The sequence below is a fragment of the Elephas maximus genome, chromosome 5, assembly GCF_024166365.1.
Source record: "Elephas maximus indicus isolate mEleMax1 chromosome 5, mEleMax1 primary haplotype, whole genome shotgun sequence".
NCBI classification, from domain to species: Eukaryota; Metazoa; Chordata; class Mammalia; order Proboscidea; family Elephantidae; genus Elephas; species Elephas maximus.
In genome coordinates, this window is record NC_064823.1 from 108,086,090 (window position 1) to 108,108,990 (window position 22,901).

The 22,901-nt window shown below is 43.1% G+C and overlaps 1 protein-coding gene across 4 annotated transcripts in view; it reads left to right on the forward strand.

The window, feature by feature from the left end:
- The window catches only part of LNX1 (ligand of numb-protein X 1), a 241,715-nt gene that overhangs the window by 87,097 nt on the left and 131,717 nt on the right, over nucleotides 1-22,901 (forward strand). For 3 of the 4 annotated variants that reach the window (XM_049886899.1, XM_049886898.1, XM_049886897.1), the window contains one exon: nucleotides 1,249-1,376. The exons of the other annotated variant lie outside the window; for it this stretch is intronic. The gene's annotated coding sequence lies outside the window, so the exon portion shown is untranslated. The remainder of the gene's footprint in view (nucleotides 1-1,248; nucleotides 1,377-22,901) is intronic. 4 annotated transcript variants of the gene reach the window in all.

Here is a 22,901-nt window from a genome sequence, read left to right on the forward strand (position 1 = left end):
ACTGACTTGCCCAGGGTCACATAGAAGCTTGAGTCAGAAATAACTCTGACTCTGCCTTCCAGGCTCTAACCAATAGAGCATAGTGCCTTATGACTGTCCTACCACTGGAATCTGAATCATTTAATTTGCTCCTAATTGAAGGCTTGCAGGGGACTGTGACCTCTGTGTGACTCTAACTGCCAGGCAAGCCAAGGTAGGAATGACTGAAGTTTTACCAATTCCTGAATACAGAATTAAAATCCTGGGGTGTGTGGGAGGGGAGGGGGAGTATATAAAAAGTTTGAAAACTCATCTTTGAAACTGCTGATGAGAATCATCTTTAGAATTTTTTTAAATGACTTTGAAAATGTCACCTGCAATTTGTTATTCTGTGGCGCAGAGAAGAACTTGTGGTTCAAGTTGTTGCCATTCAAAAAAGCATTTGGAGGTAAATCTGAGGTATTGCTAAGCGAGAAGCATGAAACTTCCTTTTGTGCCCACTAAATTACCCTCTCATTTGGGTGTTTCAACTCTTCTTTAACTCTTTCATATGCAGCTACCAGGTGGGGGGAGAGGAGCCCTGGTGGTGCAATGGTTAAGTGCTTGGCTACTAACCAAAAGGTTAGTTGTTCGAAACTACTAGCCTGTTCGCAGAAGAAAGAGGTGGCAATCTGCTCCTGTAAAGATTTATAGCTTTAGAAACCCTATGGTGCAGTTCTGGAAACCCTGGTGCCATAGTAGTTAAGTGCTATGGCTGCTAACCAAAGGGTCGGCAGTTCGAATTCCCCAGGCGCTCCTTGGAAACTCTATGGGCAGTTCTACTCTGTCCTATAGGGTCGCTATGAGTTGGAATCGACTCGACAGCACTGGGTGTTTTTTTATGGTGCAGTTCTACTCTGTCCTATTGGGTCGCTATGAATTGGAATTGACTGGATGGCAATGGGTTTGGGGTTTTGGTTACCAGGTAGGGTTAGGGAGAGAGGGCTGGAGTTGGTGAAGCAACCAGGCATATAAATTCAGAACTGTACACGGGGCTGGACACGTGCTGGCCCAGGAAAAGAAAGTAAATTCCATCCAGCAAATTGCTCTAACTGATTCATTTGTCCACTCAGAGACGCCACCTACCTGCTCACAGGTATTCAGGTAAATGATAGGTAGGCGGGACTGCTTCAATCCTGAGGTCCCAGCAATGCTCTTTATCTGTCGAGGCTCCCGTGATGTCACACATTTCCTGCTCCTGACCAACCAATACCCTCCTCCTTCCTCCAGGCACCTGTACACCGAGGCTGAAGCTGGTCACAGCTGGGGCAGCCCAAGGAGTTGCTCCATTCACCCACCAGGAATGAGAGCTGCTCAGTTGCTGCTGATTTGAGAGCCCCAGGCAGAGACTTGAAAAAGTAAGTTGACACCCTCCATTTTTCTCCCTTGGGGTTTAGACCACTAACCTGTGAGGGATCTGAACAGGGAATTTGAATGAAAAATGTATGCTGGATGGCTTAATGAGACTTCAGTTAGCAAGTCCTGGGTCTTTGCCCAAGAGGAAGAAGCTCTTTTGAGAGGGAAGAGCAGAGGGATGCCTTTGGCATTTTGGTTGCAGGGTATAAAGTTCTCCCAGGCCAGATTTTTAATCTTTGTTGTTAGCCTCTGCTTGTCTGCAAAATTGATCAGACTTTTTAAAAATCTTGGAGAAGAGTGGAGCCTTGGTGGCGCAGTGGTTAAGAGCACGGCTGCTAACCAAAAGGATGGCAGTTCGAATCCACCAGCCACTCCTTGGAAACCCTAAGGGGCAGTTCTCCTCTGTCCTATGGGGTCACTATGAGTCGGAACTGACTCCACGGCAACGGGTTTGTTTTTTGTTTTTTTTTTTTGGAGAAGAGTAGAGTGGAGACATTTTTTTACAAATTTAGCTCCGAGGTGCAGACCTGTTCAGCCCGTTTGATGGGGGTTGGGAGGGCCAGTGCCGACTGAGTTCAGTGTTGCCTGATTTTCTGCATTTATCTCGTCAGATCTAAACCTGTAAGACGTCCCTAGTGTTCCTGGGGCAGGTAAATTTTGTTGCCTAGCTCAGAAGCTGTCCACTCCAGCTCCCTCATTCCCTCTTCTCTAAAAAAAAGACTAGCACTTTCTTTGCTCTTTGGTGAACAGATCTTTTAAAACCACCTTGCGATCTGGATTAGAATTGTTTACATTCGCACTTGGACTGGTTGCCTGCTGACCTTTGGCTGAAGTAAAGGTTATTTCCTCAATGCCACAAGAATATAACATCAAGACTAGTGGAGTTTTGTTTTGTTTTTTTGCTGTTGAAACTCCTCTCTCCCACTTTCTTTCTCTTTTTCTTTTAATGACAAATATACCGAAGTGATTGTTCTGCCAGGACCTGAGTTTTTTTTGTTTTTTTTTAAGTAATTTTACCTCTAGGATCCATTTTTGTTTTCCTACTCCTTCTCAAACAGTCTGCATTACGTCTGTTTTTGATAGCCCAATAGCCACACTTTACATCCAACACTGCTATTAGAGAAGGGCCAGGAACCATCACCAAACCAAACGCCCTACTAGGGTGAAAACTTGGGGAAAGAATCTCGTGAGGAACCTGATTCTGAGCACCTTCGTCAGCTGTTTCTCTGAGACTTCAGTTTGCAAATATGTTTGCAGGGAAATGTTAGGAATGATGCCCATATTCGTCCACCCAGAAATTCAAAATTCTTCTAAAGCATAAATTGAAACAAGCTGAGAACCTGTTTACCTCAGACAGAGTAGCTTCTCACCACTGAAAACCAGCCTTGCTCTGGTTGTTAATTTCTCTCTTACTCCTGGGCGGCTTATATTGTTCTTCCTTTAAGTGACGTTTGTGTCTTTTTTTTTTTTCCCTGAGCTTTTGTATCTGAGGGGTGAAGGCAGGTGGCTACTGCTTATCCCTTACTAGAGTTCTCACTTGATTCAGCATTTCCTCAGCAGATGAAGAAAGGGGGAAAAAAATCCTATATCCTGAATCTTCTTATAAAAACGTATCTTTAGGTCACAAACCTATCCAGAAGAAGATTGCATTCCTGCTGGCGTACCATGGTTCATTAGTTCTTTGCGCAATAGTTAATTTAGAATTGAACAAACAATTTCTCACAGCTGCCCAAATGGGCACAAGGAGAGAGTAGAGGGAAGGAGTGTGCTGTCTCATTAGGGGGAGAGTAATTAGGAGTGTATAGCAAGGTGTATGTAAATTTTTGTATGAGAGACTGACCTGATTTGTAAACTTCCACTTAAAGTGCAATAAAAATTAATTAAAAAAAAATAACAATAATTTCTCAGGATGTGCCTGTGTCTCTATTAACAGAACAAAGCTGTAAACAACATGCCACCAGATGTAAGAAAAGAAAAAAATTACAGAGACTGGAATTCAGAGTCAGATTATCTCAGAATGCAGTTGACCTGTTGGGTAATTTGCACACATGTACTGTCCAAGGAGCCCTGGTGGCATACTAGTTAAGAGGTCGGCTGCCAGCCAAAAGGTTTGCAGTTCCAATCCACCAGCCGCTCTTTGGAAAGCCTCTTGGGCAGTTCTACTCTGTCCTGTAGGGTTGCTATGAGTCGAAATCGACTTTACAGCAGCAGGTTTGGTTTTGGTTTGGGTACTGTCCAAAGAGAGGGCAGTGGTGGTTCAGAGTAGAATTCTCACCTTCTATATGCGGGAGACCCAGGTTGGTTTCCTGGCCAGCTTACCTCATGGGTAGCCACCACCCGTCTGTCAGTGAAATCTTGTGTATGTTAGGATGCTGAACTGACTTCAGAGGAGCTTTCAGACTAAGATGGTCTAGGAAGAAAGGCCTGGTGATCTACTTCTGAAAATCAGTCAGTGAAAACCCTGTGGATCACAACGGTCTGATCCCCAACCCATCACAGGGATGGCACAGGGTTGGGCAGTGTTTCCTTCTGTTGTGAATGGGGTTGCCATGAGTCAGAGGCAACAACTGCCCGGTGGGGTGAAAAGACCTGCAGTGGTTCCCTACCTGTAGTATCTCCATCCCTGGGTCTAAGTTGTAATTAAAGCCTGATGGGAAAAAAAGTACAGTCTCTTCCATTTACATCCTTGGGTAAGCTACTTAACTTTTCTCACCCCGCACTTTTTTTTTTTTTATTGTGCTTTAAGTGAAAGTTTACAAATCAAGTCAGTCTCTCATATACTATATACTCCTACTTGCTCTCTTCCTAATGAGACAGCATACTCCTTCCCTCTACTGTCTGTTTTCATGTCCATTCAGCCAGCTTCTGAACCCCTCTGTCCTCTCATCTCTCCAGACAGGAGCTGCCCACATAGTTTCATGTGTCTATTTGATCCAAGAAGCTCACTCCTCACCAGCAACCCTCTCCATCCCATTGTCCAGTCCAATCCCTGTCTGAAGAGTTGGCTTTGGGAATGGTTCCTGGGGATCATGACCTTTGGAATCCTTCTAGTCTCAGTCAGACCATTAAGTCTGGTCTTTTTATGAGAATTTGAGGTTTGCATCCCACTGCTCTTCTGCTCCCTCAAGGATTCTCTGTTATGTACCCTGTCAGGGTGGTCATGATTGTAGCCAGGCACCACCTAGTTCTTCTGGTCTCAGGCTGATGTAGTCTCTGATTTACGTGGCCCTTTCTGTCTCTTGCTGACCTTCCACTTCTTTATCAGTAAAACGGGAAATAATAATCTCTACGATGTAGTGTAGTTGTGATAAGTAAATGAGGTAACATATGCAGAGCATTGAATGACAATGCTTGATGCTGAGTGGGTGCCAGGTAAACATCAGGTCCTTCCTCTTCCTAAATGAATTTTCCTGTGGTGCTTGGAGAAGATAATCTGATGCTATGAGACAAAAGATCTTACATGGCTAGGATTGTTAGGAACTGTGATAGCTCTTGTTGTGGTTATTAATTCTAAGTAATGAACTTCATTGTTAATAGTCTGGGAAAGAAACCAAGCAGGAGGCAGGAGCAGGGTTAAACTATGTCATTAAACGAGTCAGGTAAATTTGCCTTGGCTAGCCTCTGGCACAAACGGTTGATCAACTACTAGATGAAAGGTTGTCGGTTTGATCCCACCCAGAGGTGCCTCAGAAGACAAGTCTGGCAATCTGCTTCTGAAAGGTTACAGCCTTGAAAAGCAGAGGCAACTACAACGACAAAGCCTCCCAGGCATGGTGTTTAGGAGTTGCTGGCCCCTGCTATTTCACCTCCTCTCCTCACCTCGGAGCCCTGGTGGTACAGGGCTGTCATCCCACAAACCAAAACCAAACCTATTGCCACGGAGTCGATTCTGACTCATAGTGACCCCTATAGGACAGAGTAGAACTGCCCCATACGGTGTCCAAGGATCGGCTGTTGGATTCCGATTGCTGACCTTTTGGTTAGGAGTCGAGCTCTTAACCTTAACCATTGTGCCACCAGGGCTCCTCATCCCACAAATGTGTTCTCCACAGCTTCAGAGAAATGTCCTGTTGTCATTTGTTGTGATCTGACTGGTCAGGGAGCCCATTCTGTGTTCATTTGTGCTATCTCCAAGGCAGACTGTGCTTGGTCTTCTTCAATCTTTTAGAGAAATACACTTCACCACAGCCTGGGTGGTCTCCCAGGCTAAGTCGCTAGGGGAACGAGGCAGCCAGTCTGGAGCACACACTGTACTGTGGAAGAGAGGGTTGTGGATCAGTTGGATATGAACATCCCTCTAATGGAATATCTTATGCCCTCCAGTGACCTTAAGTCACTGCACAAGAGCAGGCATGTTCCCGGGACCCTGGTAGCTTCTCCAGGCCTCATGTCATTCCAAAGGGATAACCCAAGTTCCTGTCACTCAAGAGCAAGGTATCATGATTGAGGTTGGCGGGTTGTTAACCACAAGTGTACTACTAGCTTACTTAGGGGGCCCTGAGAAGAAACTTCAGCCTCCCTGTCTATTAGTTTGTCTACCCTTTCAAAAAAAAAAAAAGATGCTACAATGGTGTGCTTCACAAAACCCACCAGTCCTATAACAAGCTAGAATAGGCCTGGGTGAGTAGGTCAGGCTGACTAAGGGAAGGCCAGTGCCTCACTAGGTAATATTAATTTATTCATTTAATTCTTTGTGAAACAGTGCTACTGGCTTTAGGGTAGTGTTCAGGAGCCTGGTCTCTGGCATTAGACTACCTGGGTTCAAAACCCCCTCCACCATGTGCTAACGGTATGATCTGGGGCAGGTTATTTAAGCACACTTTACCTCAGCTGTAAAATGGATTTAATGTGAAGATGAAATGAATTCAGATATGTAAAATGCTTGGAATAGTACCTTGCACAATGTTAGCTATCACTAGTATTATTTTCTTGAAAGGGAGTCAGAGTGGGTAGGATCAGACAGACCTGGGTTCAAGACCCAGTTGTGCCATGTAATTACCAACATGTAAGTTACTTAATACCTCTTTGCCTCAGTTTCATTATCTGGAAAATAGGGATAGTTGCCAAACTCAGTGCTCTTGTGAGGAGTAGTTGAAATGGTTACATGTAAACCCCCTGGCATATATTAAGTGCTCAGTAGGTGTTTAAAAAAAACAAAACAAACAAACAAAAAAACCAGTTGCCATCAAGTTGATTCTGACTCGTGAGGATCTGATTATGTCAGAGTAGAACTGTGCTCCATAGGGTTTTCAGTGCCTGATTTTTTGTAAGTAGATTGCCAGACCTTTCTTCTGAGATGCCTCTGGGTGGATTCAAACCTCCAACCTTTCAGTTAGCAGCTGAGCGCGTGTTAGTCACTGCTATATTATAGAAAACATTTGTTGTGTTTTTTATAATTAGATGTCTTAGGTCGTGAGATAGTCTAGATGTAATGATGATGGAAACAGTAGTAAATTGAGGGCCAAAGATTCTTTGAGCAAAATAGATTCCCTGAGAGACCCTCAAAGGCTTAGAGGAAAACCTTTTAACAAAGACTATCTTGTTTATCTTGGAGTTCCTGGGTAGGGCAGCTGCCAGTTGAAATGCCTGGTCTTTTGCAGACCTGTGGGCAATAGAATTCTGCAATGTGAATAAACAGTGGGTCCTCCTGGAGCAGTGATTCCTGACTTACCTCTCAGTGTCTACTCTTCTTCTCGACCTTGGCCAGACTCTCCTTTTAATACCTGAATTCCTCATATAAAGTGGAGAAGATAGAATCCGCTAAGATTTTGACTACTTGAAAGGCCATCTTAAGATGCTGTCACAGAGAGGGTGTATAAGGGTGGTTCTGAAATGTGTCCTCCTCATTGCTTCAGTATCCATGGACTTCCTGGTGGTGTCTAACGATTACTGATATTTACGTGCTGCATGACATGGACTCACTTTTCTGTGGGTGGCAAATTTATTGTCATCTGACTGTGCCTTTAAAGTATCAAGGGCTTTTCAAAACTGTTTGAAAGAAAGACTGCACCATTGTTTCGGGGTTTTCTGATTTAACCATCTTCTATCCCCCTCCAAAAAATTTTTTTTTAATTTTTTTTATCCCCAAAGGAGGAGTTCCCGGGTGGTACAAATGGTTAAAGTGTTTGGCCACTAACCAAAAGTTGGAGGTTCAAGTCCACTCAGAGGGACTTCAGAAGCAAGACCTGGGAATCTACTTCTGAAAAAAATCAGCCATTAAAAACCCTACAGAGCATAGTTTTACTCTGACATGCCTGGGGTCACCATAGGTTGGAGGTGACTCCACAGGAACTGGGTTTACCCCCAAAGAGTATGAGTTAATATTAAAAACAAAAATGTTGAGTACAGAAAGCTGCACCGAGCTGAAATTGGAAACAGAACATATCGATTGTTCTCTGTAAACCTCTCACATTCACCATCCCCTCTCATCTCATTTTTCTCTGTGGGACACGACACCACAGTGACCTATTCATTGGTTACACAGAGACACATGCCAGGCCAACATAAGGAAGAACTTTCTCAGAATTAGAGCTGCCCATAAATACAGTAGGTTGCCTTTTAGGGTCCTGAATTACCTATCACTGAAACCCATTGCCGTCAAGTCAATTCCGACTCATAACAGCCCTATAGAACAGAGTAGAACAGCCCTATAAGGTTTCCAAGGCTGTAAATTTTTGTAGAAGCAGATCGCCGCATTCCCCTGTGGAGCCCCTGGTAGGTTCCAACTGCCAACCCTTTGGTTAGCAGCCAAGCACTTAAACACTGTACCACCAAGGCACCTTCCTATTACTGAATGTGATTATTTTTTGATATGTTTAGGGCCTAGCACAGACTAGGTGTTTGTTGAATGAATGAATGACAAAAGAATCTGTTTCTTATAACGACTCATACGTTGTTTGTTGTTGAGTTAGTGCTGGCTCACGGTGACCCCTTGTACAACAGAACAAAAGGTTGCCTGGTCCTACACCATCTTCAGGATGGTTGGCATGCTCCTGTCCATTGTTGCAGTCACTGTGTATTTTGAGTGCTTTCTAGCCCAGGAGGCTCATCCTTCTGCACTATATCTGACAAAATTCTGTTGTGATCCATAGGGTTTTCACAGGCTGATTTTCGGAAGCAGGTCTCCATACTCACTTGTAAAATGATTATATAACTCCTCCCAGAGGGTTATTTTAAAGATTAAATGAGAAAATACATGTAAAATTCTCAGCATTTTCTTGCACCTAGTCAACTGCTCAATAAATGGTAATAACGATTATTATTTATTTTATATTATATTCTAAAAAGGAGGGGAGAGAAGAGAGTCCTGCTTCAGGTAGAGGGTAGATAAGATGTCGTCCAAATTTGAGGTCTGAGATTTTTTTATGATAGTTTCTCTATCCCTATTCTCTTCACCCCCTGACCTTCCTCCACTGCTTTTCTAAAAAAACTCCTCCCTCCTTTAGGGAACCATGTTCCTGGACTTGGTGGCTTAATTCTGACACTTGTAACAATGGTAGTATATTCTATCCCAATTAACTGAAGGCGTTTTTTCTACATCACTAATTCATGTCTTGGAATGTACGGACTTAAATTCCACCATTGCTTTCAAGTGACTCTTATTTACTTCTTGTGTCTGATGTATTTGTCAGAGGGACACAAACGACCTCATCAACGGCGGATGGAAACTCCAAGAATTTCCTTTAATAGCCTCTTGTACAATGGGTGGCAATAGCACATGCATGATGGTGCAGTATGAATATGTCATTGCTGTCTGTTGGGATGGTTTGCATAACTTGCTTATGACTGCTTTTGTCAGTCACATGGCCTTTTTTGAATAGGACGCTGCATGTTTAGGCTCCGGCGTGCTCACGGTAATACATGAGTCATGTATTGTTTTCAAACTGCTCGTTAAGTTTATTGTTATACCTGTATTACGTCTGCCACAACACACACAGCTGTTCTATCTGTGGCCCTTTCCACCTCGGGGCCCTTGCAGATTTGGTCTAGCAGTCATCTGGTGAGGTATGTATTGTAACTTATGCATGTCTTAAAAAGGATTTATTACATTTTTATTCTAGAGTAGACCTGCCATCTCTAAGTATGTGGCAGTCTAATTGGCTTCCACCGCATTTTTTCCATATCCCTCAGCCATGCAGAGAAGTGTTGGAGTGGGTCATTAGGAATGTTTACCCCATTCCTGGGAGAATACCTGTGGAAATACATTACCAAAAAAAACCAAACCTGTTGCTGTCAAGTCAATTCCAACTCATAGCGACCCTCTAGGGCAGAGTAGAACTGCCCCATAGGGTTTCCAAGGAGCGGCTGGTGGATTCGAATTGCCAGCCATTTGGTCAGCAGCCTGACCTCTTAACCTCTGTGCCACCAGGGCTCCGTTATGGAAATACATAGTCCCTCTGTTTTAATTTCCTGCGGTTGCTGTAACAAATTATCACACATTTGGTGGCTTAAAACAATAGAATGTATTCTCTCACAGTTCTAGAGAACAGAAATCTAAAATCCAGATGTCAGCAGGGCCATGCTCCCTCTGAAGTCTCTAGGGGAGAATGCTTCCTTGCCTCGTCTAGCTTCTGATGGCTCCGGGTGTTCTTGGCTTGTGGCTACATAAATTCCTTCTCTGCTTCCACCTTCGTATTGCCGTCACCTCTGTGTCTATGTCTCCTTTTCTCTCTCTCATAAAGACACTTGTCTTTATAAGATTTAGGGCCTGACTGGATAATCCAGAGTAATCTCATTTCAAGATACTAATTTAACTACTTCCACAAAAATTCTTGTTTCAAAATAAGATCATACTCATAGGTCCCGGGGGTTAGGATGTGGACATATCTTTTGCGGGGTGGGGAGGGCATCATTCAGCTCACTACACCCTGCCGGTTGACATCTGTATGCACCGGCCCCTCCCACTACTTGTGGAGAGATTGCTTGTTCACTTGGAAATTGAAATATTGGAGAAAATACTGTCAAGAAGAGTCAGAATTGACAGCCACCACCACTATCATTATTTACTTCTGTGTTCAAGACACAATTCAAAGTGTTTTACATTCTTTATTTTTTTTTTTAAAGGCCAGTTGAGCTCTTGCCAACAGTGTGGTGTACCTACTAAAACAAACCAGTAAAGGCTACATACACTAGGTTGCGTTGGTAGACCAGCAGTATCCTAGTTAAGGATGCGTTCGCTCCATTGAACCCTCTGCTGATCAAACCACAACTGGATAAGTGTTGGCTTCCAGGTGCCATGTTTTCAAAGGGACCTTAACCAACTACAGGGCATCCCGGGGTGGACCCTTTACCTCCACCTGGACTACTCAAGAATACAATTGGAAGAACCAGGGACAAAAAGGCAAGACCGGGAGAAACTATCATTGCTGTCTTTAATTTTGAGGGGCTTCATGTTTTGAAGGAGTCAATGCTACACTGAAAGGCGGAACAAGGACCAAGGGTGAAAATAACAAAAGGGAATTTATCAGCTTTTTGAAAATAATGAGTTTCCCATCACAGGGGGTGTTTCAGTCAGAAGCTGGTTTCGGTCAGAAGCTTGGGGAGATTGCAAACAGGATTCTTCCACTTTGTGAGGGTCTGAGATCCATACCAAATTCAAAATCCTTTGATTTCTAAATGAATAATTTTTAAATCTCCAATACAGATTATCAGATTCGTTGACTGATGAATTTGTTCAGGTTTTTCCCCTCGTCTGAGTTCCTTCCCACTTGTCCAAATCCCATGTATCTTTTTTGGTCCTTCCATGACACTACTTTCTTTTCTTGTCCCTTCTCCAAAGCTTGGCTAGGGCTCCTATTTTTTGTGGGGTGTGGGGGGCATACTCACTGCCATTTATTGTGTATCCTCTTGCAGTGTTTTAACCTTTTTTTTTTTTTAATGTGTAATTCCATTTTCCTAATTAGGCTTTTAAACCCTTTAAGACGAAATTGAATTCCCACTGGAACTCCGCCAGAGTTTAAGACACCACCAGGCGTGTAACAGGCGGTCAATGAACACCTGCAGAATTGAAACACAGCAGACAAATGTTGAGAATTCAGATATCTTTCTTCATCTATCCTTCCCCCCATAAAACTGGGCTATCTGTTTAAAAAAAAAATTAGCATTTCCTGAAATTATTTTTTTGGCTTTGATTGGAAGAATGCCAGCTGCCTTCTTTTCCGTGTTTCTGCCCTGATGTCTGTCCTTCCCAGGAGCCTATAGTGGCTATTTGCATGAATGGAGCCCTTGATCAGTGCAAAATACTCTGCCTTCTCTTTTACTGGAGCTGTGGTGGTGTAGCGGTTAAAAGCTCAGCTGCTAACCAAAGGTCAGCAGTTCAAATCCACCAGCCGCTCCTTGGAAACCCTACGGGGCAGTTCTACTTTGTCCTGTAGGGTCACTATGAGTCGGAATCGACACAATGGCAACAGGCTTTTTTGGTTTTCATTTTTACTGTTGGCAGAGGATCAGTTCCATTTGACCATGTTTAGAGAGCAGGAAATGGAAGGACATCATTTTTGGTGCAGGTCTCTGACAAGCAAACCAAGTACGAAAGGTGCATCATGACACCCCAGGGGGAAGAGGTAAAATCTCCTGTCAAGAGAGGCAATACTCCTCTCTAACCTGCCTACGAAAGCCCTTCCCTGGTTTCTAAAACTTGTATCTAATTGGTTAGCCACTTGGGACTCTTTTACTTAACCACTTGCCTTGTTTTTCCCATTTTCTGAGAATCTATGTTCTCAGTTATTGACTCCAGATGTGTTACATTGTCTCTTTTTAGTTCAAATCTCCTTTAATTTCCTGACCATATTTCTGACCTCTTGAAAGACCATTTATATTCTTTTTCTGTCTTTTCTAGTGTTGGCAACATTCTGCAGGCCAGTATCATTCACAGATTTCATTGATGAGTCACCTACTCCCTCTTTAAGACCACTAATTTAGATGGTAAGCAGGAGCAGAACTAATTCAGAGCTTTGCAGCAGCCCACAAGCACCTGCTCTCCTTCGCCTCCCTTTCCTCTGCAATGTGTGGCTCCTCTCTCCCTCGTGACACAAAGAACAGGCATGCCACCCCACTCCCCAACCCTCCAAACCAGGCTGCTGGCTCAACGATGATTTTTATCTTGTTTTAGTTACCTAGCGCTACTGTTACCGTAACAAAAGTACCACTTTAGTGAGTGGCTTTAAAGAACAGAAATTTATTTTCTCACAATTCTGGAAGCCAAAAGTCTAAATAAGGGTCTCGGCTGTGGCGATCCTTTTGTGAGACTCCTTCATAGCTTCTGGTTTCTGCCGGTGAACTTTGGCACTCCTTGGCATCTGTCTTGCTCACTGTGTGTGGCTCCGTGTCTTTTCTACTGTTTTTTTTATAGCTCAGAAACTATTAGGTTTAGGGCCCACCCTACCTGGGTATTCCAAACAGGCTCATACCCACAGGTATGGGGTCCGGGACTTTAGTACAGATTTATAATATGATGTGTGACTTTTTGTCTAGGAATCATGGGTAGGGCAAATGGTTAAGTGTTGGACTGCTAGCTGAAAGGCTGGCCATTTGAACCCATCCAGAGGTGCCTCAGAAGACAAGCCTGATGATCTACTTCCAAAAATCACATCCTGGAAAACCCTGTGAAGCAGTTCTACCCTGACACACATGGGGTCGCCATGATTCTGCATTGACTCAGTGGCAACCAGCAATAATTTTTGTTTAAGTCACCAAAGCACCTAATTCCTTCCCATTACGTGTGAATCTATAAGCTTAGGAGTACCCCACAGAGCATTTGTGCATCCTCCTGTGTATGTCGGTTCACAACTGATATTTATAAAAAATGAGAGCCCATTCAGGATACCTCTGAATCTCACTAAATTTATCTAAATTTTAAAATGTTGTAAACTTACTTTGTTTCGTGGAGGACATTAGACTTTGCTCTAACTTTGTCAATTGTTTTTCTTTCCAATATTCTAACTTAGAGTGACAGCCAGGGCTAAGGCGCTGGTAGTGAATTATTTTAGAAAGAGAGACGAGGCCACCAGTGTGTAGACTTTACTGCTGCTGGTCCATTCGGCTCCTCCATTGGCGTGTTTCTGGTCTTCACGGTCCAGGATGGCATTCCTGACTGGGATTGCAATCTCTGCACTGAAGTGTGGCCTCAGGGTCCAGTTTGAAACCACCCAGCAACCGTTCTGTCCTGTGTAGCTTCATCCAAATTTTAAAGTATTATAAACAAAAAATCTTAAGCTCAGATTTTTGAAGCTAAACGTTACCTTGGCAATCATCTGATTTGATTCTTAGCCTTTAGGTATGAATGTGTTTAAGACACACTGTAAAACGTTAGAATTAGCTGAAGGGATTAAAAGATTCTGAACAACGCTAAGGAAGTCAGCAAAAAGCAAGAGGCAAACTCAACTACAGAACAGCAGAGCCTCACGCTGCTTAGAAATGTCACAATGTCACGCAGGGCAAGGTGTCCTTCCTGGGGAGAACTGTTTAGCAAGTCATTGGGCTCTCTTATACACTCATTAGACAAAGCTCTCACAGGAACCAATCATTTGTGATCCTTTTTGGGACCTGGCTTTGGATTATACTTCTTACGTCTTATCTGAAGGAGGTTGTCCCTCTTGCCCCATAAACCATTCAGCAAGCTGCTCCTCTGGCGTCTCTATCAAGTATAATTATCAGCTGTAGCAACGTCAGTTTAGATCTTGGTTAAAGTTTAGTGACGCATCTATGAAGAGTTTGTAATTCTCTGGTTTTACCATTGCACCATAACCAGGAACCCCTGACTTAGCTGTAGGGAATGGACTTAGGCCCACAAAGGTGGCTAGCGGCAGAGCTGGATCCAAACCTCTTTATTGACACCCCACTCTCTCTAACTGGGTTTCTGAAAATAATAATACCCTTTGGGTACAAAATTTGAGGGGGCACCAAGAATCTTAGTAATCAGATAATATTTTAAAAAATTGAACTTGTTGCAGAAGTCCACGATAAAGTAAAAAAAGCAGTTTTTAAAATTAAAGACAGAAACAGTAAGTAAAAGTTAATTAAAAATTATTTAGATCATTCCTTGGTCAAGAGAAATTGTCAGACATGCCAGGCAGTTCCCTCAGTTGAAAATATATAGTGAAGAAGTGGATTTTGAAAATACTATTATTGATGAGCCCATTTCCATTAAAGCCAGGAAAGTAGAATTCTGTCTGGGGTATAAATAAAATATTTGAACTTAAAATGATGTTCTCAGTTTTAATATACCTTTTTTCCAAATTTTCAACTTTTTTTTAACTACTGTAATGTTCTGGGAAAAAATAACCATTAGGAAAACATATAAACATATAAAAGCATGTACACATTTTTCGCTTTTCTTCAGGTTGCAAGATGGCTCAGCACGGCTTTGGCGAGATAAATGTATCTATTACTAAGGGAAGTATTCAGTGGACTTTCTGAACATACCTAGCAAAGGCAAAGCTGGAATTTTCTATAAGCAAGGCTTCCCAGGTGCCCTTTTCCTGGATAAAGAGGAGAATGGTCCAAGGTGACTAGGTCACCTCCTTAGACACTTTGCTTTTCCAGTGTGTGTCCAGTAATTTGGGGGTGGGAAGATAAGGAGCATCGGAAATTGCAGGGCTCTTGTCTTTCCCACTGCCCCGCCATCAGCTCCCCTGAGCCTGCCACTATTTTAATTTTTTCATTTATTAGGGAATTTCAGTGAAAGTTAATATTTGTGTTATTTGTAGGAGGAAAAAAAGGTTTCTGGTTTGCCATTTATTTTAATGGAAACTCTATCTCTTTTCTTGTGTTACTCATTATTGTCAGTACATTGTAGAACAGGATTGACCAAAATAAAGAAATGCTACCAACCAAAAGGGACAGCCCATACTATTACAATTTTTTTAAAAAAATTCCTGGCATATTATTAATTTTAAGGATCATGAAGTACACTGTGGATTCTAATACTGAACTGTTTAGTCACTGAGGACCTTCTTCTGTCTGTTTAAGCCCACCTAATGCCGTTAAAAGTCCTTGGGGGACACAAATGGATCGCGCTCAACTACTAATCTAAAGGTTGGTGGTCTGAACCCACCCAGCAGCACCAGGGAAGAAAGGTCTGGCAAGCTGCCTATGTAAAGATTACACCCAAGAAAATCCTATGGAGCAGTTCTACTCTAACACATGGGGTCTCCATAAGTCAGAATTGACTTGACTGAACCAAGTTTGGTTTTTTGTTCAATGCCATTAAAATATCTTTGCGTTATCTGAATTGTATCCATAGTCTTTGCTTCTAAAAGCCCTCTGCTTTTCTACTTTATTACCCTTGGGCGTTTTCCCCTCTGTGGCCAAGAATTACTGATAGCTTCCTCCAGATCAGGTCAGTGTCTCTTGCTCCACAGATACGTATTTTGAAAAGGCAGAAGATAGATTTTCTCAGAACTGGGTGTAAAAATGGTGGGCGGGGGGGAAGCATCTGACCTCCTCTAATTTCACGAGGGGGAAGGGAAATTAAGATCAACAGCCCAAGGCTGATTCCTATGAGGCGGAGGTCAGGCATACCTCATCTCTCTGACCTTTTTAGCAATTCTGACACCAACAGTATCTCCCACGACATCCTCTACTTCTCTATTGGGTTCAGTAATTCATTGCAATGGCCACAAAGAACTCATAGCTATGAGTTTTATTAGGAAAGTAACAGGTTACAATTTAGGTTCTTCTCCTCTTCTCAGTTGTGCCTACTGCAGGCCTCTTGGGTTGGCCCGGCCTCTGCCCTGCCGGGGAAAGTGTTAAAAAGCTCTTTAGCTCCATCGATAAGTGTGCAGAAGCACCTACTCCACCAGCAAGCCTCCTGCCCAAAGGCACTCAGCTCTCAGTAGGCCAGGAAGCTCACTGCGCCATCTCCCGCCGGTCTCCTGGTTCTGCTGCCTGTGCTGCCACTGTGTCTCTGCTGCTGCTTCTCTCACCATCTCCGGTATTACAGCTCTCTCTCTCTGTCTCCTGGGCCTAGGAGATTCTTAGCGCAGGGATCCCAGGTCCAAAGGATACGCTCTGCTCTGGTCTCTTTTTCTTTGTGGTAGTCAGGTCCCCAGCCCCTCCATCTCTGGGATGGCTTATTTTAAGCCTAGCAGGATGATGAAACTGACCAATCCCCTCATAGGACTCCATACACCTTATTTGCATGGTCCCATCCCCCCTAAAGGTGCCATGCACCTTATTTGCATTATTAGCAAGCTGTCCAATCCCCTTTGTGGGCCACAAGCACCTTATTTGCATAGACCCATCCACTCATTTGGTGGGAGTTACTAAGACTATGGCTAGAAGGGTCATATTAAGTAATTCACTCCACCTCACAGGGTGTGATTGCTCACATGGTAGCCTGCCTTTGGCTAAGCGTGCATAGAGGTTGTGCACAGGACAAGCTCAGCCCACTTGCTTGGTAACAGCAATGCAAGCTATTGCTACCAAAATCACCACGCTGTCCTATGATGTCTGGTGATCATTCAGAGAAGCAGGTACTCCCACTTTGCTCTGTCTTGGAGTTTTGGGTTTCATGCTACCTATACATTGCAGGAAGAATGCTTAAAAGTTGGGAAATGCACAGAGGGGTCAGGCTAGTAGACTCCGGGACATCTTGTCCTGAAGGCTGCTCAACCTGGGGGAGGACGTGTGGTCTGTCTTCAAATAACTGAAGGCCTTGAGCAATTAGGCATAGTCTAAATAGTTCCTAGGACATTGGTGATTTAGTGGTAGAATTCTCACCTTCCACACGGGATACCCGGGTTCAATTCCCGGCCAATGCACCTTGTGTGTGGCCACCACCTGTCTGTCAGTGGAGGCTTGCTTGTTGCTATGATGCTGAACAGGTTTCAGTGGAGTTTCCAGACTAAGATGGACTAGGAAGAAAGACTTGGTGATCTGCTTCTGAAAATACGAAAATGAAAACCTATGGGTCACAATGGTCAGATCTGCAACCCCTTGTGGCAATTGTGTGCAGGACCAGGCAGCATTTTGTTCAGTTGTGTGTGGGGCTGCCATGAGTCACGGACCAACTTGACAGTAGCTAACAACAAAAAATAGCTCATAGGATAATAATAGTACCCATGGAGGGGGTGGGTGAGTTCTAGGGGTGATCAAATTTTTGCTTAATAGATGGCTTATTTTTTCCTAATTGTTAGAGCTAACCAAATGCAAAGCGATCTATTTTATAAAGTAGTAAAGGCCTGTTTCATTTAAGGTTCACCTCTCAGGGCTCCCTTTCACCTAAAAGAATTTATAGCTACAACGTTCTTTCTTTCACCAGATGAAAGCACCAATGCAAGACACACTGGAATTTGACTGTAAGGATGGGTTCTTTTTAATAATACGAAATCCAGTCACTATTTTTGGAAAACTGTGACTCATGCAGCATTCAAGGGATGCTTCAGAGGCAAGTCTTGTCCTTTCAATAAGAGAAAAATGTGCAATTATTGGTGCAGCATGCCAAATAATAATAGGAAGCCTGCTGGTGCAGTGGTTAGGGCACTCAGCTGCTAACCGAAAATTTGGCGGTTTAAACCCACCAGCCACTCCATGGGAGAAAGATGTAGCAGTCTGCTTTTGTAAAGATTACAGCCTTGGTTACCCTATGGGGGAGTTCTACTCTGTCCTATAGGGTTGCTGTGAGTCAGAATTGACTCAACTGACAAATAATATTTTTATCTATTGCTGTTCTAATAGAGTATATGGTTTATCCTGGCAACTGCATCAGATAACCATTTTCTGTAAGACCAATGTGCTTATAAAGGAGAATTGGCAGGACAATAGCACACCAAAATAAATAAATAAAGCTAAACTCATTGTCGTGGAGCTGATTCCGACTCATAGCTCCCCTACAGTGACCCCATAGGGTTTCCAGTCTATGGAAGCATAGATTGTAATCTATGGAAGCAAGCTGCCACATCTTTCTCCCACTGAAAGAGTGGTGGGCTCAAACTGCTGACCTTTCGGTTAGTAGCCAAGGGGCCACTTAATCACTGCATAGCCAGAGCTCAAGTAGTACACCAGGACCCCATTTTTCTGGTGGATCACCTTATGCAGAAATTTTTCTACTTCCAAACAGGCTGTACTCTAAAGGCTCTTCTTAAGTCTCTATATTTAGTGCACAGTTATGGTATACACGTGACTTCTTAATAACCCTTTTGGTTGCAGGCAGCATTGACTTGATTTTGCTCTGGTATGTATCTTTGTTGTCAGCTGTGGAAGTTCAGAGTCTGAAAGTTAGTAGGCAGAGGAGCTTCTGTACCTGTTTCAGGCCAAACCATAAACTGGTGGGAAAGGAAACAGGCTTTGAGAACAGACAGAGATGGAGCTTTTTCTTGGCACTTCTTAGCACTGCATCGGTGGTTTTGACTATCCCCCGCCAAAAAAAAACAGCTGCCATTGAGCCCATTCAAACTATTGGTGACCCCACATGTGTCAGAGTAGAACTGTGCTTCATAGAGTTTTCAGTGTCTAATTTTTTGGAATTAGATCGCCGGGGCTTTCTATCGAGGTAACTGGAATGGACTCAAACCTCCAACCTTCCAGTTGGCATCCAAGCATGTTAACTTTTATACCACCCAGGAACTTTGGTTTTAACTATACATATCTCTAAAAGACTCATGGTGACCCTGTATATAGGACAGAGTAGAACTGCCCCATAGATTTTCCAAGGAGCTCCTGGCTGATTCAAACTGCTGACCCTTTGGTTAGCAGCCATAGCACTTAACCACTACGCCACCAGGGTCCTATGAGTAGGAATCGACTCGACAGCACTGGGTTTGTTTGTTTTTTTTGTAATCTGTAAAAGCTGTTTCCCACCACTCGTCTGTCAGTTCTTTGTACTGCGGGGACTTGTAAGTTGCCATGATGCTGCAAGCTATGCCACCGGCTTTTAAAATTCCAACAGGGCCACCCATGGTAAGCAGGATTCAGCAGAGCTTCCAGACCAAGAGAGACTAGGAAGAAAGCTCCAGTGACCTACTTCCAAAACTTGTTAGGTGCCAACTCATCGTGACCCTCTGTACGACACAATGAAACACCATGCAGATCTGCGCCATCCTTACTGTAGTTGCTATGTTTGAGCCCATTGCTGCAGCCACTGTGTCAACCCATCTCACTGAGGGTCTTCTTCTTTTTCACTGACCCTCTACGTTACCAAGCATGGTGTCCTTCTACAGAGACTGGGCTCTCCTGAGAAAATGTCCTAATTACGTGAGACAAGGTCTCGCCATCCTTGCTTCTAAGGAGTATTCTGGCTGTACTTCTTCCAAGATAGATTTGTTCGTTCTTCTGGCAGTCCATGGTACATTCAGTAGTCTTTGCCAACATCATAATTCAAAGGTATCAGTTCTTCTGTCTTCCTTATTCATTGTCTGTATTTCACATGCATGTGAGGGAATTAAAAACGTCATCGCTTGGGTCAGGCACACCTTAGTCCTCAAGGTGACATCTTTGATTTTCAACAGTTTAAAGAGGTCTTTTGCAGCAGACTTGCCCGATGCAATATGTCGTTTGATTTCTTGACCGCGGCTTTCATGGGTGTTGATTGTGAATCCAAGTAAAATGAAATTCTCGACAACTTCAATATTTTGTCCCTTTATCATGATGTTGCTTATTGGTCCAACTGGGAGGATTTTTGTTTTCTTTATGTTGAGGTGTAACTTAGCCAATGAAAACTTATGGATCACAACAGAATATTGCTTGATATAGTGCTGGCAGATCAGTCCCCTAGGTTGGAAGGCGCTTAAAACACACAGTGGCCACAACAATGGACTTGAGCATACCAACAGTCTTGAACAGCGGGACCAGGCAATGTTTTGTTCTGGTATACATGGGGTCACCAAGAGTCTGAGCCAACTCAGCAACTAATAACAGAAGCTGCCTCAGGCTCCTGTCCTACCTCCAGTCAGAAGGGAGGAAGAAAGGGTGGTTCCTAAATTACAATAAGATTGTTTCAGTGAAGTTTCTAAACCACCCACGCACACACACCTCAGGAAGGAATCCACTTCCCTATACTTTCTCACTCCGAACTGCAAAAAGCTGTATCAGAGCTTACCTCAGCCAGTGCTGAGGGCCCGTGCATTGTGTAAATTTAAGGGACTCAAAGCTGACAGGCCCACCCTCTTACTCTTTGAGGGAGACAATAGTTTACCTTTTAAGTCTTAATGATTTTTACTAATTTCTTCTCAATTCAGCAGCAATGCACATATATGCCTAAAAACCTCATACATGTTTATAAGTTGCAAACTGAAAATAATTAAAGTCAGGTAAATGATACTAATCAAGTTTCAAAAGTCTACCTCGTTCTTTCTTCAGAGTCGACACCGCTTGTTTAGTCAAATCTCTCATAATCTGTTTCTGTTCATATAGGCTTTATTTAGTTTAAAGCAAAGTCAGAAAATATACGCTGCAGTGTTTACATTAATATTATATTAAGAACCTGATTTACCCTCATGGGAAAGTGCCAGGGAGTTCAAATTGCTCTCAGAAAAAAAAAAAAAAGCAAAGAGAAAAAGAAAAGAATGGAGTTGGAGCTACAGAATGCCATTTTCTTAACCCATTCCATTCATTCATTCTGTCTCAGGCATTGCCACGCTGAGCAAAGCCAAAGAATCTTTTTATTCAGAGATTTGGGGAATACCTCCTTGCCATGGTACCTAAAGAGATTAAAAACTTTCTATTTGATTAGTTACATCATCAGAGTTCTATCTGGTCGTAACCAAGAAAAAGTGGTGAGATGTTTAGGAGCAGAGAGCCCGGGGGGGTTTGTTTCTTTTCTGTGTAATTGACAAGTGATTCGGGGTCCCTGGGTGTTATATATGGTTATCAGCTGCTGACAAAAAGACTGGAGATTCCAGTCAGAAGAAAGGCCTGGCAATCTACTTCCAAAAATCCTATGATTTGAAAACCCTGGGGAGCAGAAAAAGTTCAGAAAAGGAGGATGAGCACGGTAGCACAACTTGAGGAATGTAATCAGTGTCACTGAATTGTGCACGTGGAAATTGTTGAGCTGGCGTTTGTTCTGCAGTGTACATTTTCAACAACAAAAAATAAAATAAAATATAAAATATAAAAGAAGATAGCCCAATAGAGCACAGTTCTGCTCTGACACGCATGGGGCCACCATAAATTGGGATTGACTCAGTGGCAACTGGTGGTATGACAAGTTATTTAATGCTCCACAGCTCTGTTTCTTCGGCTCTTAAATGGGAGGATGAATAGTTCTACCTCTTAAGACTATGGGAGCATTTAAATAACAATATGCATAAAGCCCCTAGCACAGTGCTGGCACGTGCTAAATGCTCAAAATCTGTCAGAAAGCTGAGAAAAAAGGCTTTTTCAACTACCACAAAAACCCCAAGAAAACTTTATTAACAAAGAATCATACATAGAACTCTTTCTGAAAGGCACTTTACAGTATCTAGTCTGGTCGTTTGCAATTGTTTTTCTTAAGCCAGTGTTCTTTGTTGTTGTTCGGGGCCTTCACGTCAACTCTGACTCATCGCAACACCATGTAACAGAGTAGAACTGCCTCATAGGGGTTTCCAGACTGTAATCTTTACAGGGAGGAGCCCTGCTGGTGCAGTGCCTGAGCACTGAGCCGTTGTTGCTGTTGTTAGGTGCCGTCGAGTCGGTTCCGACTCATAGCGACCCTGTGCACAACAGAACGGAACACTGCCGGGTCCTGCGCCATCCTTACAATCGTTGTTATGCTTGAGCTCATTGTTGCAGCCACTGTGTCAATCCACCTCGTTGAGGGTCTTCCTCTTTTCCGCTGACCCTGTACTCTGCCAAAAATGATGCCCTTCTCCAGGAACTGATCCCTCCTGACAACATGTCCAAAGTATGTAAGACACTGTCTCGCCATCCTTGCCTATAAGGAACATTCTGGCCACACTTCTTCCAAGACAGATTTGTTTGTTCTTTTGGCACTGCATGGTATATTCATTCAATATTCTTCGCCAACACCACAATTCAAAGGCGTCAATTCTTCTTCGGTCTTCCTTATTCATTGTCCAGCTTTCACATGCATATGATGCGATTGAAAATACCATGGCTTGGGTCAGGTGCACCTTAGTCTTCGAGGTGACATCTTTGCTCTTCAACACTTTGAAGAGGTCCTTTGCAGCAGATTTGCCCAATGCAATGCGTCTTTTGATTTCTTGACTGCTGCTTCCATGGCTGTTGATTGTGGATCCAAGTAAAATGAAATCCTTGAGAACTTCAATCTTTTCTCCGTTTATCATGATGTTGCTCATTGGTCCAGTTGTGAGGATTTTTGTTTTCTTTATATTGAGGTGTCATCCATACTGAAGGCTGTGGTCTTTGATCTTCATCAGTAAGTGCTTCAAGCCCTCTTCACTTTCAGCAAGCAAGGTCGTGTCATCTGCATAACGCAGGTTGTTAACGAGCCTTCCTCCAACCCTGATGCCCTGTTCTTCATATAGTCCAGCTTTTCATATTATTTGCTCAGCATACAGATTGAATAAAAAAAAAAAAAATTTTTTTTTTTTTTGAATAGGTATGGTGAAAGGATACAACCCTGA